Here is a 14,078-nt window from a genome sequence, read left to right as displayed (position 1 = left end):
GCATCATTTGCCAAGTGAAGAACTTTTTATCTTACTTTATTATCATTTTACCTTGTATGATGTTCAGAGAGAAATATCAGCTGTCAAGTTCAGGATTCTGAAAATCAAAACAAAAAATAAAACACTGAACAAAAAATGCAAAAAGACAGTAAAACAGCATTGCATGGTGTTTTTTTTCATATGTTAGAGTATATATGCTAATATGTTATTTCAAATATAGACACTTATAAACCATATTCTGAAATTGCAAATGAGTGGCATAGCTTACCAACCTTCTATAGGCCACTGTGCTACAATCAGAGGGTGCCATTTATATAGTGTTGTTACTGAACAGTCAGCAGAACTGTGCAGCTTGATTTGGTCATGTAAATCTGCTTGGTATATGGTAATGTAACTCTGTCCTAGAGGAAAATAGAATTCAAGCTACTTTTCTTTTTCTGTTTTCTTTTTTGATTTGCTATAGATTAGCTTTTTTACCTAATCTTTTACCTCATCTTAAAACATTTTCAATGCATAAATTTGCATAATGTTGAGATGTTTTCATCTTAAAAAAATAGCATACTTCTAGATTTTTAGATTATGTACTTATATTCTTTAAAATGTTTTACAATCCATCCTTTATGTATATTGTACTGTTCTTGTTCATGTAGGTTGTCATATGTGGACTTGTTTGTTTGTAATTTGTTTAATTTGATATAACAGCTCTTATTTCAAAGCAGCATCCATAAAATTAATATAACTTGGCACAGAGGAGTAGCTTGGTTTGGATGTGGAGAAGTAGTCAGCTGTCACTGGTATTGAGTTTCAGGGGAGACAGCAAAAGCTGATGCCTAAAAGCTATTATTTTTAGTAAAGGTAATAAAGAATGTATTTTTCTGAAACTATTTATCTTTTAAATATCAATTAAAATTGGTTAATCACTTAATGTCATGCACCACACTGACCTATGTTCCAGTGTTTGTTCTTGGAAATTTAATATTCATATTACTTCCTCTTCAAAGTCAAGATAAAGCCATGTGTGCATATAATGTCAACTTTTCACACAAATTATTTAAATATTTTTTTTCTTTAATTGTATGTAATAGATTTTCTTAAATCTCAGGCATGTGAGCAGAGATTTTCCTCTTGACCAGTCTGAGCAGTTTGCCAAGCAGGACCTTTAAAGTCTTTAAGATTTATTACAAGAGATGGACTGTAGCAGTCCTTCCAAAAGGAAAATAATATCTCTAGCAGATGTTTTATTGGGCAATAAACCACAGTGGTCTCTGCAATCTTGTTTCATAGTAATATTATGACTCTCAAAGTTATGAACAGCATGATCTTATATGGAGAAAACATTAAATATAGCACAGTGAGTTCTTCTGTTTGTATTATGAGGTTTAGGTCACTCATCCAGGCCACAGTGAAGACTTATCTGACCTATCATAACACCACTAAGAGCTCTCTGTAAGTGCACTGATTTTTCAATTCAATGTACCTTTAAAAAAAGCAATGAAGAGTTAACTGTTTGTTCTCGATTGTCTGGATTTATGTGTGTAATGTTAACATTTATCAGTTGCTGCATTTTACTATTGTTGTACATCGTTACCTGCTATTAACTGACTTTGAGTTACATGCCTGAGAATTATATTTACAGTACGCATGCCAATTGATTAAATATTTTTAATTGGACAATTTTTTGTATGCTTAACCGTGATTAATCCCGCACTCATTGTGAAATTAAACGTACCATTTATCTTGTTTAACACATTATTTTGTCATTATTTTCCATATCCAGCAAAGTAGACTAAAGATTAAAGGGTAATTCTTATAAAACTGTATTTTTTGCTAATTTATTTCAAGATATGTTCAGATATCTTTTCAAAAAGGACACTTAGAGTCTCTAAAAGGATAATGAAGTTTTGTTGCCAAATCTTCCTGACTTTTTGACATGCATTAAATAATTCAGACTGTCATGGAGACAGGTGTGTATGTGGGGTGTTGACAATAAATAGCCAACCCTTTTTGGACACACATGAAAAACCAGCACAAGTCATATTGTATGCTTGCTTGTAGGTGTGGTGTCTTCTCTTCACTCTTCATCCTTACCCTTGAAAATGCAGAAAATAAATATTTAAAAAATATCTCAACATGAGAATACAGCTCTAAATCTTCAAGCACTTTGGGTGTACTTTGGATTTTGAAAGTTTTGATTCCTTTCCAAAAGTGCCAACAGAGAACAGCATATGTGTCTATTTGTCCATTTATAATGCACACATCCAAAAGAATGTTGGAGTCTATTTCTGCGAGTGGAAATGAGATATACATTTTCTATGCTGCAATGTGTCTGCCATACTTTTCACTAAAGCAAGTGGGTTAATGCATAAATACACAGTTTGATCAATTCATATGTCATTAATAGCGGTTCACTTTGGTTATTTAGTGTGATTGCTTTCACATCAGAGTTTGCGTGAACCTTACCCCAGACCACACTTTTTAGGTGGACTCTGCTATAGTTCACAGGTGCACACCCGAGTTGAGGAAACATTGTCTTATTTTATCCAAATGAACCAAAATCTGATGTCAAACAAACCTGGGTGTACACTAAAGTGCTAAAAGTGTCTCATTTTACAGCTACTCTATGCCTTTCTTACCTTCCCAGCGTCGCGGCTCTTGGCTCTCAGCTTGTTGACCTTGGACTGAGAGATATCAGCGCGCTCCTGAGCCTCCTCAAGCTCATGCTGCACCTTCCTGTACCTGGACAGGTGAGTGTTGGCCTGCTCCTCCTGTAAGGATGACACCAGATAACCAACCCCTTTCAGAGCATTGAACTCTAGGCACTGAATGTATTGTCTAGAAAATATCAAAACATCACACTTAAGACATTTGACATTAGACTTACAGCTTCTTCAGCCTGGCGCTTGTAGGCCTTCACTTTCAGCTGCAGCTTGTCTACCAGATCCTGGAGTCGGATCACGTTCTTCTTGTCTTCCTCAGTCTTTGGGTAAAAGTATTGTTGATGGTCTTAGTTTACCTATGTAAATTATAATGAAATGTAAGTTTCTAAATCCTGTGTAGTTTTACCTGGTAGGTGAGCTCCTTCACTCTCCTTTCATATTTGCGCACTCCTTTCACAGCATCTGCACCACGTCTCTGTTCAGCTTCAACTTCAGCCTCCAACTCACGCACCTTCAGTAGAGAGAGATTGATTTCACCTGTCAAATCTCTACCATAGCCAGTTCATCTAAGACAGTGTTCAGCTTGTAATTTACCCTGGACTCCAGTTTCTGGAGCTGTTTCTTTCCACCCTTCATGGCCAGACTCTCAGCTTCATCCAGACGGTGCTGCAGGTCTTTGACAGTCACCTCCAGGTTCTTCTTCATCCTCTCCAGGTGAGCACTGGTGTCCTGCTCCTTCTTCAGCTCCTCAGCCGTCATGGCAGCCTGAAATATGAGCCAATTCAAATTAACTAGCCAATATAGACAGAACTAGCCAATATATACAGAAAGTTTCCCTTTGCGACCACATGCAGACAAAGTTAAATAACTGTTTAATTTAAAACAGAGCAACAGAATGCAAGCGCTCACATCAGTGATGGCCTTCTTGGCTTTCTCCTCTGCATTTCTGGCCTCCTGAACTGCATCGCCCACCTCACCTTGAACCTGGACCAGATCAGCCTCAAGCTTCTTCTTGGTGTTAATAAGACTTGTATTCTGTGGGATTAAAGGAGGTAGTTAGTGTACACTTAACTAAAACTCTGTTATCATGTAACCTGAATTTGCTTCAAGTATAGTTTTTCTGTACTTGTGAGTGCAGCAGTCCCACACGCTCGCTGGCATCCACCAGCTCCTGCTCTGCCACTTTGCGGCCTCTCTCTGTTTGCTCCAGGCCAGCTCTCAGCTCCTCAATCTCTGCTTGCATCAGGTTATTCCTGCGCTCCACCATGGCCACCTGCTCCTTCATGTCCTCCTGTCCCCTGACAGTTTCATCAAGGTGCAGTTGGGCATCCTGTGGAAATGTTCTTTCTTTATTAGTTACATGGCATGTTTAGTTTCATTTGTGTATCATATTATTAAACATGTTATATATGTTCCAGTTCCTCTACAGAAACATACCTTGAGTTGTCCTTGGACATTCCTGAGCTGTTTCTGGGCCTCAGCAGCCTGGCGGTTGGCATGACTCAGCTGGACCTCCATCTCATTCAGATCTCCTTCCATCTTCTTTTTGACTCTCAGGGCATCATTTCTGCTCCTGACCTCAGAGTCCAGAGTGCTCTGCATGGAATCCAACACTCTTTGGCTGTTCCTCTTGATCTGTTCCATCTCCTCATCCTTCTCAGCAAGCTTCCTGTCAATCTCACTCTTCACCTGGTTCAGCTCCAGCTGTACACGAAGAATCTTGGACTCTTCATGCTCCAGGGTGCCCTAAAATGGAAAAGGGCAAATATTTCTATCATACATCATTATCAAAACATGATATAGCCTCTGTAATTCATGAAAGCAAATTTATGAGTGATTTAGAAGAAAATATTTAGCAGAATTTGATCAAATACAGTTTTGAATCACTCCATATTCAGTGTTTTAAATTATTCAAGAAACAGTGTCATTAATATTTTAGTATAATAATATTTGAGTTTAATATTTTATTTAGTGTCATGTTAATATTTGGGTGAAGTCATGGCCTCGTGGTTAGAGAGTTTGACTCCTAACCCTAGGGTTGTGGGTTCGAATCTCGGTCTGGCAATACCACGACTTAAGTGCACTTGAGCAAGGCATCGAACCCCCAACTGCTCCCTGGGTGCCACAGCATAAATGGCTTCGGATGGGTTAAATGCAGAGCATGAATTCTGAGTATGGGTCACCACACTTAGCTGAATGTCATGTCACTTTAGTAAAGGAATGGCACCTCGGCTTCTTCTAGTGCAGTCTGGATCTCTGATTTCTCAGACTCCACTGTCTTCTTGGCTTTCTCTAACTCATGAATGCTCTTTCCAGTCTCTCCAAGCTGCTCAGTTAGGTCAGAAATCTCCTCTAAATGGTTTAAAAAGCAAAATTGTTATCAGAATTGAAATCGTACTGTTATAATGCTTTTCTCTTTTTATTAATTGTTTTTAAAAAGTGCCATTTACGTTGCAGATTCTTGTTCTCCCTCTTCAGGGTCTCGAGGTGGTCAAGAGCTTCCTCATAGGAGTTCTTCATTTTGAAAAGCTCAGTGCTGAGGGAACGAGCTTCTTTCTGAGCTCCTTCAAGTTCAGCCTGACTTTCCTCATACTTCTGTTTCCACTCTGCTTGGACCTGGAGAAAAAGTTAGTCATTGTTAATTAGCCAAGTCCATGGCGCAAGGTTTAGATTAAAAGATTATCTACATCTTTCTCACTTTGTCAAAGTTTCTCTGTTTCTTGTCAAGGTTGGCATCCAATGAATTTGCCCTCTCAACATCAATCATGAGGTCCTCTACTTCACCCTGCAGTCTCTGTTTGGTCTTTTCCAGAGAGGCACACTTGGAGTTCACTGCTTCAATGGATTCTTCAGCATCCTGCAGACGCTGTGCCAGCTTTTTCCTGAAGAAAGTGGTATAAAACGATGAAACCTTACCAACATTTGAAATATTGAATGTAGGGTGCCGAAAACATTGTTCTTTGTTGTATTTACTTGGATTCCTCAAGCTCCTCAGTCCGCTGGATGGCATCAGTCTCATATTTGGTTCTCCATTGAGCCACCTCACTGTTGGCCTTAGACATTCCCCGCTGGAGTTCAGCTTTGGCCTCTTGCTCCTCCTCATACTGCTCTCTGAGCAAGTCGCAGTCATGACGGGCAGACTGAACCGCATGGGCCAGAGCATTCTTGGCCTGTAAAGCAGCATATTTTGAGTTTTACAAAATTCCAATCTTTAGACTTTAGATTATCAAAGCTTAATTTTCAAAACTAACTCATCAATTTTGTATAACTCTACCTTGATTTCTTTCTCAATATGCCTTTTGAGTTCCTCAATTTGCTGTGTATAAGCCTGTTTTCCTCTAGTTAGCTGTGAAACAAGTGCTTCTTTCTCTTCCAGTTGGCGGCTAAATTCACCTTGAAATCACGTTAGAAATATTACTATGAAATATAATAACATAGACACTTTTTAATATTTTTTGACAAGGCTTTGACGTGTACCTTATTTGCCATGCCCTACCTACCATTTTCAGTCTGAAGTCTTGCACGCTGTGCATTCATGTCATTCAGCTGACGAACATTTTCATCACTCTTGGTCTTGATTTCACTCAGCTGGTCTTCCAGAGTACGGCACATCTTCTCTAAATTCGCCTTAAAATGTACAGGATTTTAAAAACAGATGTTTGTAAAGATGCTTTTATATTTAATGATTCTCTAATGACATTACCTTTGCTTTAGCCACAGCCTCCATGTTGCTTGTCAAGTCATCAATCTCCATCTTGTATTCACTCTTCTCCTTCTCCAGCTTCTGCTTGACCCGCTGGAGGTTGTCGATCTGTTCTCCGAGTTCAGCTACACTGTCTGCCTGCTTCTTTCGGAGAGCTGCAGCTGTAGCTTCATGCTGCAAGGTGGACTCCTCCAGATCACGACGCAACTTCTGGAATTCAGCTTCACGCTTCTTGTTCATCTCAATCTGGGCAGCAGTAGCACCACCAGCTTCCTCAAGCCTCTCGCTGATCTCTTCAAGTTCCCTGGAGAGATCAGCTCTCTGCTTCTCCACTTTAGCACGAACAGCTCGCTCTGCCTCAATTTCCTCTTCCAGCTCCTCAATACGGGCCTAATTGAAGTGGAAAATTTGATATTTGTAATGTGGATTTGCCCAGCAACTTCTTCACATAAAAAAGATTATGGTCAGCTTTACCTGAAGCTCTTTGATCTTCTTCTGAAGCTGAGCTCCCAAAGACTGTTCATCCTCAATCTTGCTGAGAAGTTGACTTATCTCAAAATCCTTCCTGTTTTGAAAATAGTGTTTTGTAAAATGTGCAAAATACTTTTTTGTCAAATGTGTAATCGTGGGAAGGTTGACATCCACTCACTTTTTGATCTTTTCATCTGATTGCTGTTTGTCATTCTCCAGGTCCATTATGGACTCCTGTCCATATTTTGACAGAAACCATAGCTTTAAAATCTGTTAGATATCAACAAAAGAATTCACTTTGATTTGTGACATTATTTTCATGCCAAACATCTTACATCGTCTACTTGCTGCTCAAGTCTTAGCTTTAGTCAGAGTGTTGACTTTGTCTTCCTCTGCCTGAAGGTCATCAAGAGTCTGCTGGTGTGCCTCTTGGAGGGCTTTCTTCTCTTTGGTCAGCTTTGCGATGCTCTCATCCTAAGAGGCCATCTCCTCTGACATATCCACGACACAAAGCCTGAGTCATGGTAACCAGCGATGCTAGTTTCTCATCTCTCATCTCCATATATTAGTGGTACAGTGTTGAAGAAGCTAAATATTCTTAAATGTAAATGTCACCTGCATTATGGTATTTTGCCCATTATAATGATGTTATAAAATATTCTGAAGTAGCTTAAATACCGGCATTCAAAGGATTTCTGTGGTTTTATCACTGATGCAACAATTTGCTCCCAATGGCAATGTCACAAGCACAAAGGGGTCCATATAGAAATGTTATGATTGTGTGGTGTGGCATAAATATTTGTTTTCAGTAGAATTATGCAAGCCGATAATTAAAATTAGAGTACTTTTGGTTTTGGTGGTGCAGAATATTTACTGGGTGACTCACCTTCGTGTGTCCAAACTTGTATTGGGTGTGGTCAACATCAATAGAGCCCAAGAGTTTCTCTGAAGCTTTTTTGTTGTCAATGAACTGTCCCTCAGGGATGACACTAGCATTTAATACTTTGTACCTAGAGGACATTAAGGTACAATTTGTTTTTGTGAAGCCACAAAAGGGATGAAAGCATGAATCTGAAATGTGGATAAGATTAGGTGGTGTACTATCTCTAATTAATAGGTTGAAACAGGTGTAGTGTCTTTACCTCTGCTTGAAGTCACCATATAGAATTCTGCTGGGGAAACCCTTCCTGCAGATTCTGATACCCTCCAGCACACCATTACACCTGAGCTGGTGGATAACCAGGAAGTTCTCCATCAGTCCTGCAATGCAAATATTCTTAATGTTTCAGAAGTATATTAAAACTATAATCCATTTTTGGGGATCAAGTTTACCTGGAGTCTTGGACTCATTTGGAATCAAACAGCGCACAAAGTGAGGGTGAGTGCTCCTTAGGTTAGTCATCAGCTTACCCAAGTTCTCCTGTGGAGATATTTGTCATTAGTCTAGTTTTTAATATAGAATAAGTTAAAAACCTTAATTTAAAGAGAGAATTATGTTTACCCTAAAAGGTGCAGACACAGTCTGGAAGGAACCACCCTTCTTCTTGCCTCCTTTCTTTCCACCACCACCCTCAGCTGTTTTATGTCAAAGAAAAAAGTAATTATTGATATTGTGTTGCTTTGTATTCATAAAACCAATCGATAAATTGGTATTTGATAATGACAGTTTATTAAAGGGTCATTGGATGCAAAATTCACTTTTACATGTTGTGTGATGGCATTGTGTGTACATATCTATCCTATATTGATACAAATCCAAATCCACCAAGTGCTTTTTTTTTTTAAATCCCCAGTAATAATAATCACTTTCTCAGATCAGGCTGTTTTGAGATTCTTGGTAGAGTGGCATAGTTCTACACAGGCCCCTCCCATGAATATTGACTGACTTGGTCATTTTAGCACAAACCCTCCCTGAGTGAGCTGTCATCCGTCTGCAATTGTTTCGAGGCTGGAGCAGGTATAGACCAGAATGTCTCCTAAGTGAATGAGGTGTTTTGTTGTTGGATAAAATAATAAATAGCAGCTATCATTTACTCCCGACATCTGAGTGGCTGAAGACGCAGAGGATTATTTTTGTTTTTGAAGGGAATGGGCACCCCCATCTACCTATATGTGTCTTTGTTCGCGCAAATAATTCAAGATCCAGACTAACCTAACCCAGGTTTAGACCTTTAGAATGATTTCTATTTTTGCAAGATTAACTATTTCCCTTTTCATTTAATCTATTTGACAGTGTAAAAGGGTATTATTTTTCTCTACCATTGAGAATTTTTAATGAAAGAATGTTACTGACTCATGATTAAAACCATAAAGAATCATATCAACTTGTGGAAAATAGGCATCCAATGACCCCTTTAAAGTAACTTCACTCTCAATGCTAGCTGGCATTGATATATTTTATTTTTTAATTGACTGTAGACTCGTGGATCATATAATATGTCTTGCTTACATAATCCTATCTTTTTGTCTACCTTTTAATAAACGGGCTTCTTGCATGTAATTACAACATGAAATTTAGATGAAAAATTTAAGAATTTAAGGAATGCAGATGTTCATACCTTCAGCAGCTCCATGAGCGGCATACAGGAAGGCCAGCACTTTTAGTGATGATTTTTGGTAAAGTTGCACGACAGAGTCGTTCAGTGGATCCTTGTTCTTGTCCAACCAGCCAACAATGTTGTAGTCCACAGTGCCGGCGTAGTGCACCAGAGAGAAGTGGGCCTCTGCCTTACCTTTGGCAGGCTTGGGCTTCTGGAAGGCTGCACATTTGCCCAGATGCTGGTCATGCAGCTTGTTTTTGAAGCTTGTGTCTGTTGCCTTGGGGAACATGCACTCCTCTTCAAGGATGGAGAAGATGCCCATTGGCTGTTAAAGAAATGTTCACACTCAACAACATGCACAATGTGAATAGTCAATTTAATGTACTGAATGCCCTCTTACCTTCTCAATAAGCTCAATGCAGGCAGCCAAGTCCATACCAAAGTCAATGAACTCCCAATCAATGCCTTCTTTCTTGTACTCCTCTTGCTCCAGAACAAACATGTGGTGGTTAAAGAACTGTTGCAGTTTTTCATTTGTGAAGTTGATGCAAAGCTGCTCCAAGCTGTTGAACTGATAATCATACAGAAGCAAGTTCTTACTGCTGACTGCTATCTTTTGTATTGTGATTCTTACAGAGACATTAATAACTGATGCTCACATCAAAGATCTCAAATCCAGCAATGTCCAGCACACCAATGAAGAACTGTCTAGGCTGCTTTGTGTCCAGCATCTCATTGATACGGACGACCATCCACAAGAACATTTTCTCATAGACAGACTTGCAAAGAGCCGAGACTGCGTTGTTCACCTGAGAAATTTAAAGGTCAGTGCAACTGATATCAGACTTCTTTTCCAAGAATAAATGTATTTTCTGAATATCTATGGCACATTTCTAGGTTTTTTCATCTATTGAGAAGATAAGTGATCACCTGTGGTACTGTCTGGCCTTTGGTCACCATCTCATTCCCAACCTTCACTCTGGGGTAGCACAGAGCTTTCAGCATGTCAGCGGAGTTGATGCCCATGAGGTAAGCGATTTTATCAGCCACTAAGGTAGAACAGTTTTATGAATTACTTTCACTAATGAAGTCATTGATTACGTCATTGTTTGCATGCTTGTGTTATTGATACCCCCTACCCTCAGTGCCGTCAGGTTCAGCTTGCTCCTCTCTCTGCTTCTGTTTGAACTTCATGTTCCCATGATGCATCACAGCACCTGTTAGCTTGTAGATGCTGATTTTCACATCAGCATTGAACCCCAGAATGTCAATGGCAGTCTGTTTTTTTACACAGACCAAATAAAACAAATAATGCGTTAATATGCAGTTTATACTGCATGTCATGCAGTATTAGCACCTGTTCATGCTATTGTTTTTCTTTTTAATTCCAGATACATTGCTTGTAATCTGAAAATACCTCTACTACTACTAATAAAAACAGACTTGTCCACATACATCGTAGCAATGAACTCCTCCACATCATTGATGCTCTTGACAGTGATTTCCCCCTGGCTGATCATTGGATAGTCATAAGGGTTGGTGGTGATGAGCAAGGCCTCTATAAAGAGTTGATGTGCAGCATGTTAACAGTGCTCTCAAACTAGGAAATAACTGAAACACACAATCCTGTAGATTTCTCACCTAGCAGCTCTGGCTTGTGTCCAGTCATGAGCTGGTAGAAGATGTGATAACTCCTCTCAGCTGACAGCTGGAATGTCACTCTCGACTTTTCCAGCAGATCTGTAAAAAGTGAGGAAAAAAGATTTTGAGTTTAAATGATTAATCCACTTTTTAGTCTTCAAATAAAAATATTTGTCTTTAAACAGTGTTGACTCACAAGTTTCAATATCAGCTGAGGCCAGTTTTCCAGTGGTGCCAAAGTGAATCCTGATGAATTTACCCTACAGAGATTGAAAACATTTACAAAAGCTCAGCTCTTTGGCAGTTTTGAAAGTGTGACTGATGTTTGACAATGTGGAAATGATTAATAAGTGCAACTTACAAAACGAGAGGAGTTGTCATTCCTCACAGTCTTGGCATTACCATAAGCCTCCAGCAGAGGGTTGGCTGCCACAATCTGGTCCTCCAGTGATCCCTAATGTAATTGTAGGGCAGCAGATAGTAGATGTGAGATGAAGCTCAAATACTGTGATCAATAACACTGTCTTGAATATGTATTTACTAACCTGCATTTTTCCAGGGACTGGCTCTGGCTTCTTCGGTCCAGACATTGCACCAACAGTTGCAAAGTACTGAATGACACGTTTTGTGTTCACAGTCTTTCCTGCACCAGATTCTCCACTGGAGATTGAAACAAGATCTTCTTTTAGTCATACATGTTCAATTAATTTATATAGACAATTAAAACTATTTTAATTAATCCATTAAAAGAATATTTACTCACGTAATCAGGACAGACTGGTTCTCACGATCTGAAATGAAACCATGCAATGTTAACAGAGTTTGCGAAATAGGTTGCACTCAATATTAAATTGAAAGTGGGTTTGTGAAGTATTCTTAGTTAACTCCGCTATTCATCATTTTTATTCATATAGAATAAGTCTTTTACCACTTTTATGCAGTAATACTAAATAATGACACTATAGTCTTTTAGAGCTGTATATATATATATATATATATATATATATATATATATATACAGTACAGACCAAAAGTTTGGACACACCTCCTCATTCAAAGAGTTGTCTTTATTTTCATGACTATGAAAAGTGTAGAGTCACACTAAAGGCATCAAGGGCTATTTGACCAAGAAGCTACAAACAGTGGCTGTCATTTATGTAGTCTTGTTACTGAACAGTCAACAGAACTGTCCAGCTTGATTTGGTCATGTAAATCTGCTTGGTGTATGGTAATGTAACTCTGTCCTATTGAAAATGGAAAGCCATTCTTTTTTTTCCCTTTTTTTTGGGGGGGGGGGGGGGGGTGTTCTCCACAGTTAATTCCATATTTAAAACATTGCAACATAATGACATTATTTTTAAAGTAATGACATACTAATAATAGATGTTTGGAAACTACACTTTTATGTTTTTAATTATTATTATTTTTATTTATGAGCTATACTTCATGTAGGTTGTACTGTTGTTTTAAATGTAGGTTTTCTTGTGTGAACATGCTTGTTTGTGGTGTTTAATTTTATATCTCAGGTCTTATTGCAAAGTGGAACTTGGCACAGAGGAGTAACTTGGTTTGGATGTAGAGAAGCAGTCAGCTGTCACTGGGATAAAGTTTCAGAGGTGACAACAAGACTGGCGTTTTAATAAACAAACCAATCAGACCCTTTAGACAGGTAACAAATATACTAAACATTGTTACATTTTTAATATGTAGATTAGTTTTCAGGCAACCATCTTTTCAGTAATGATTGATCCTGACAAACATGTCCTGTACCATACTGATCCCTTTGTGTTACCAGATAAATTAATGTGTTCAGCAAGTTTATGCATTTGTTTTTGTACACCGTTTGTATTAATGTTATTTCCTCTTTAAATGTAGATACTTGAAATATCAGACTTTTCAAATAGGTTAGTTGTAAGCATTTTACACACCATAAAGACATTATGTCTCAGAGTTAAAATAGTCCATTTTTTAAAAGCATATATATAATACAGTGAGAGCTTCTGTCACTCATCGTTGGTCATTCATCCAGGCTGCAGTGAAGACTTATCTGACCTATTCTGAGACCATTAAGACTAATAAAACCATGACGATTTAAAAAAACAACAACTTCTTATTAGCTAGTTAACAGAAAAAGTACTTATTACTTTTTAAATTCATGAATAAAAAAGTGCCAGCTGAATGATTACATGTGAATGTTTGAACGTAGTTTGATATGTTTGACAGCATAAAAGGAAGACAAAATAGAAACTGTACTTATTTTTATTAAATAAACATGAAAATCCAGCACAAGTCATATTATATGCTTGCTTTTAGGACAGTGTCTTCTCTTCATTCTTCATCTTTACCCTTGAAAATGCACAAAATAATAAAATTAGTTAGGTAAATAAATCATTATGTATAAACTATAGCTTTACAGAATGTCACAGACGCTAGATCATCATTTAGTTCAGAGTAGAGCATTGACCATATCCCAAATATCAAAACACAATTTCCATCCAAGTAACGGTTATGCATATTGATCATATACACATCTTGAAGTCTTCCTACCAGTGGCCCTTCTTCACAAAACTTAACATCCAGCACAATTTTATCATAGGTAGAACACAATTTTATAGAAAAAAAAAAGTCAACAAAATTATTTCAATAAAATTTAATTTATGAAATTTCAAACCTTTAACCCATGAGAAAAAACCAACCACGGCAACAGTTTAAAAGTACAACCCTGCATCAAACACAAGCAGCAGGATTGAGATTCCAGCGATCACGGCTGGAAAGTAATGAGAGATGACTGACAGACCATGCTGGAGGATTTGCTGTTCAACATACCCTGAACTCATTGACAAATATCTTGTGATGCATACAGAGATCACAAAATCGAAAGTGAAAATTAAACACTAATTTAAAAACGGTTTCAGTGCCGCACATTTTGATACCATATTAGCAGGTTTGCAGGTGCAGGTGGCAGTAGACACACACATTGTGGGAGATAAGAGAAAAAGAAAAACATATGCATCTCAATTGAATACCACACCAATTTTGTCATTGGCTGTTATGTAGAATGGGGCC

The 14,078-nt window shown here is 38.2% G+C and overlaps 1 pseudogene; it reads right to left on the bottom strand.

Moving 5' to 3' along the window:
* Nucleotides 1-2,056: 2,056 nt before the first annotated feature.
* Nucleotides 2,057-13,023, bottom strand: LOC113076613 (myosin heavy chain, fast skeletal muscle-like; annotated as a pseudogene).
* Between the last annotated feature and the right edge of the window lie 1,055 nt (nucleotides 13,024-14,078).

This window comes from Carassius auratus, unplaced genomic scaffold, assembly GCF_003368295.1.
Source record: "Carassius auratus strain Wakin unplaced genomic scaffold, ASM336829v1 scaf_tig00020840, whole genome shotgun sequence".
Classification (NCBI taxonomy): Eukaryota; Metazoa; Chordata; class Actinopteri; order Cypriniformes; family Cyprinidae; genus Carassius; species Carassius auratus.
Note: the sequence above shows the minus strand (reverse complement) of the source record. Positions and strands in the feature narration are given on the sequence as shown.